Raw genomic sequence first — 3,869 nt, 5'->3', positions numbered from 1 at the left:
GACATCAGGAGCTCTGGCCCCACCTGTAGTGGGTTTGAAACGTGTCTTCTCTTCATTCCAGCCCAAGAGCTGAAGCCCCAATAATAACCGTAACTGAGACTTACGTCGCACTTAGTGGCTTTATAAGAGGTCCCAGAGTGGGGCAAATGGTTTATGATTGGCTGTGATCCTAAAGGTTGGTGGTTTGGACCCACCCCCTGGCACCACGATTCTATAAAGATGATAGCCAAGAAAACTCGATGGAGCTGGAGTACTTCTACTTTATAATGCATGGGGTCACCGTGAGTTGGAGTTGGCTCGATGACAATGTTTCTAGCTTTTGTTTTGGCTTTGTAGGGTGACAACTGGGCTTGACGGAACTACATTTCCCAGAACTCTTTTCGGGTCAGGGTGGGCCACAGAGACTCGTGGGCTGTGGAAAAGGAGTGAAGTGGCCCTGTGTTGCTCCTCTGCTGCTCATCTCCTGGGGAGGTGGGGAGGAGGGGGGAAACGCAGCACCCAGGCTGGCAACCGCCCCTCCTCCTGCTGCTCCTCTGACTCCTTGCCCCGCTTCACACCCGTCATTTCTCCCCGACCACCTGCCCTGCCGCCTTCAAGCTCCAGCATGGACAGCCTTACAGAGACAGTTTTGGGAGGTCGAATCCCTTATCAGGATGTGTATTCAAAATGCCCCTATCGCCCCCCTCCTGGATTATTGCAGCAGCTCCTAGTGCTCTTTTTCACTGGTGGAATCCCAACCACCACAAGCACTTAAATGTATCAACACATTCAATCCTCACCCGTCTCCCTAAAGTAAGTAACGTTGTTATTATCCCATTTTACAGATGAAGAAACTTAGACACAAGCCAAAGTGACTTGCTCGAGGTCACTGGCTACCCCAGGGAAGCCGCTCCAGGGTCTGTCTCTCACAGACATGACGCTGTGTCACACTGAGGGGGGCCCAGGGTCCATCTCTCACAGACATGACACAGTGTTACACCGAGGGGGCTCCAGGGTCCGTCTCTCACAGATGTGATGCTGTGTCACCCTGAGGGGGGTCCAGGGTCCGTCTCTCACAGATGTGATTCAGGGTCACACTGAGGGGGCCCCAGGGTCTGTCTCTCACAGATGTAATGCTGGGTCACACTGAGGGACCCCAGGGTTCATCTCTCACAGATGTGATGCTGGGTCACACTGAGGGGGACCCAGGGTCCGTCTCTCACAGATGTGATGCTGGGTCACACCAAGGGGACCCCAGGGTTCATCTCCCACAGATGTGATGCCAGGTCACCCTGAGGGGGGTCCAGAGTCCATCTCTCACAGATGTGATGCTGGGTCACACCGAGGGGTCCCCAGGGTTCATCTGTCATAGATGTGATGCTGGGTCACACTGAGGGGGGCCCAGGGTCTGTCTCTCACAGATGTGATTCAGGGGCACACTGAGGGGGCCCCAGGGTCCGTCCCTCACAGATGTGATGCTGGGTCACACTGAGGGGGCCCCAGGGTCCGTCTCTCACAGATGTGATGCTGTGTCATACCGAGGAGGACCCAGGGTCTGTCTCTCACTGATGTGATGCTGGGTCACACCGAGAGGGACCCAGGGTCTGTCACTCATGGATGTGATGCTGTGTCACACTGAGGGGGCCCCAAGGTCCATCTCTCACGGATGTGATGCTGTGTCACATTGAGGGGACCCCAGGGACTGTCTTTCACAGACATGACACAGTGTCACACTGACGGGGCCCCAGGGTCCGTCTCTCACAGATGTGACACAGTGTCACACTGAGGGGGGCTCAGTCCTGAGCTCCCCAGTAACTGGGCATGCAGTTACCCCATGGCCCTGTTTAGCTGGTTACTCCAGCCCAGCTTTTAGGCTTCTGTCTGCTGACCCTTTTCCCCCAGGAATCCCCACCCTCTTCTCTGGGTCACTTTTGTGACCCTCTGGCCCGGATCTTAAGTCCTCTTCCCAGTACTCAACATCAGATGGCATTTGTGTGTTGACCATTAGGTCTGCCCGCTCGCTTCCTGAGCTTTACTGCTGTCATATGTCCCCGTGGCCCCCCTTGCTCCTCCCTGCCTGGAACTACACCGTTCTGGTCAACTGCAGCCTGGACTCCCTACTTCACAAGTACTGACGGAGTGTCTGTGATGTGCCAGACACACAGCAGGCAGTGGGGACACCAAAGGAGGGACAGTGCCTGCCCTCCAGGAACTGACCGTCTGGGGCTGAGGGGGAACCCCAACCGTAAGGGTCAGGGAGAATTTCCTGGAGGAGGTAGTATCTAAGCCGACACCCAGATGCATGGGAATCAGCCAGGTGATGGGGCAGAGGAGCAGGTGTGAAGGCTGAGGCCGAGGCCCAGAAGGCGCCTTCTCCAGGGGGTCCAAATAGTTCAGGGATGGGGGTGGGAGGTAGATGTCAGGAGAAGAGCGATCTATGTAAGCAGTCATGAAGGCCATCTAAGAGCCACGTGCCCTGCTGGTCAGGAAGACCATCTAAGAACCACGCGCCCTGCTGGTCATGAAGACCATCTAAGAACCATGTGCCCTGGCGGTCGTGAAGGCCATCTAAGAAACACGCACCCTGCTGGTTAGGAAGACCATCTAAGAACCACGTGCCCTGGCAGTCATGAAGGCTATCTAAGAACCACATGCCCTGGTGGTCGTGAAGGCCATCTAAGAACCATGTGTCTTGGGGAGAAGGCAGAGTTGCCGTCCGAAGCGAGGCTTATTGGGAAAGTCACCAGCCACCCTGGCTCCGGTATGGAGAATGGAAGAGGGAGGGCAATGCAAGACCAGAAGACTCATAAAGAGATGGACACGGTGGTCTGAGTGAGCCACAGTGGGCCCTGAGTGCAAGTGGAGGTGGTGGGTGGAGAGAGAGAAGTTGGCAGACTGGAGAGAAATTTAGAAAGTGAAAGTTCGGAGGTTCAGTGGTTAATTAAAAATGCGGGATGAGAGAGAGGAATGCGTCAGGGATGCACTCCAGAATTCTGGCTTATTTATAATCATAATAATAGCTGACATTTACTGAATGCTAACAATGTTCCAAGCACTTTTTAATTCTCTCTACAACCCTGCCAGGAAGGTAGTGTTATCATCATGTTGCACGTGGAAAGCAAGGCTAAGAAAAGCTAAGGAACGCGTCCAGGGTCACACAGGTCACACTCAAACCTCGAACTCTGGTCTGTCTTGCCGTAGAGCTGGGGCTCATTACCACTTGGCTCTACTGCCTCAGAATTCAAGGTTTGGGTAACTGGGTGGCCAAGGGTACCGTTGGCTGGGATAGGGAAGTCGGGAGAAGGACAGGTCGGGCCCCACCCCTCACTGGAGGAGCCCAAGCTTCGGCCTTCTACGCTGCCCCTCCCCACTCACATCCTGCTCTCCATCTGGTCACCCCGCTTCTCAGACCTGCTTAGCTGACGCTGCCATCCCAGACCTTCTGGATCTTCCGGTGTTGGTGCCCCTGTTTCTGAGAGCCATCTGCCTCCACCCCATAATCCCCAGCCCTCTCTGCCCCCTTGCATGACAAGACTCAAATTAGAGAGACTAGGGCTGTGGGAGGACATTTTAAGAGCTGGTTTGGAGATGAAGGGACTGTCCCCATTTCTCTTTTTCCCACCTAACTGAACGGGAAAATCTCATGCAGCCACACACACAATTTGATTTTCATTGGGAGCTGTTTTCACTGTTTCACCGTCAAGGTGCAGAATTTTCACTTAGAAAGTTTAGAAAATAGAAGCCCCTGCCTCTGGAGTATACAATATGCATTTGAAAACCACATGGGCACCTGGAAGCAGCCCACAGAAACTAAAGGAAGAAATCAGTTCTATAAAGCAGCAGTATGTTCATGGAGCCCCTGGGTGGTGCAGACAGTTAATGCACTTGGC

Source organism: Elephas maximus, chromosome 4, assembly GCF_024166365.1.
Source record: "Elephas maximus indicus isolate mEleMax1 chromosome 4, mEleMax1 primary haplotype, whole genome shotgun sequence".
NCBI lineage: Eukaryota > Metazoa > Chordata > Mammalia > Proboscidea > Elephantidae > Elephas > Elephas maximus.
This window is presented reverse-complemented; position numbering follows the sequence as displayed.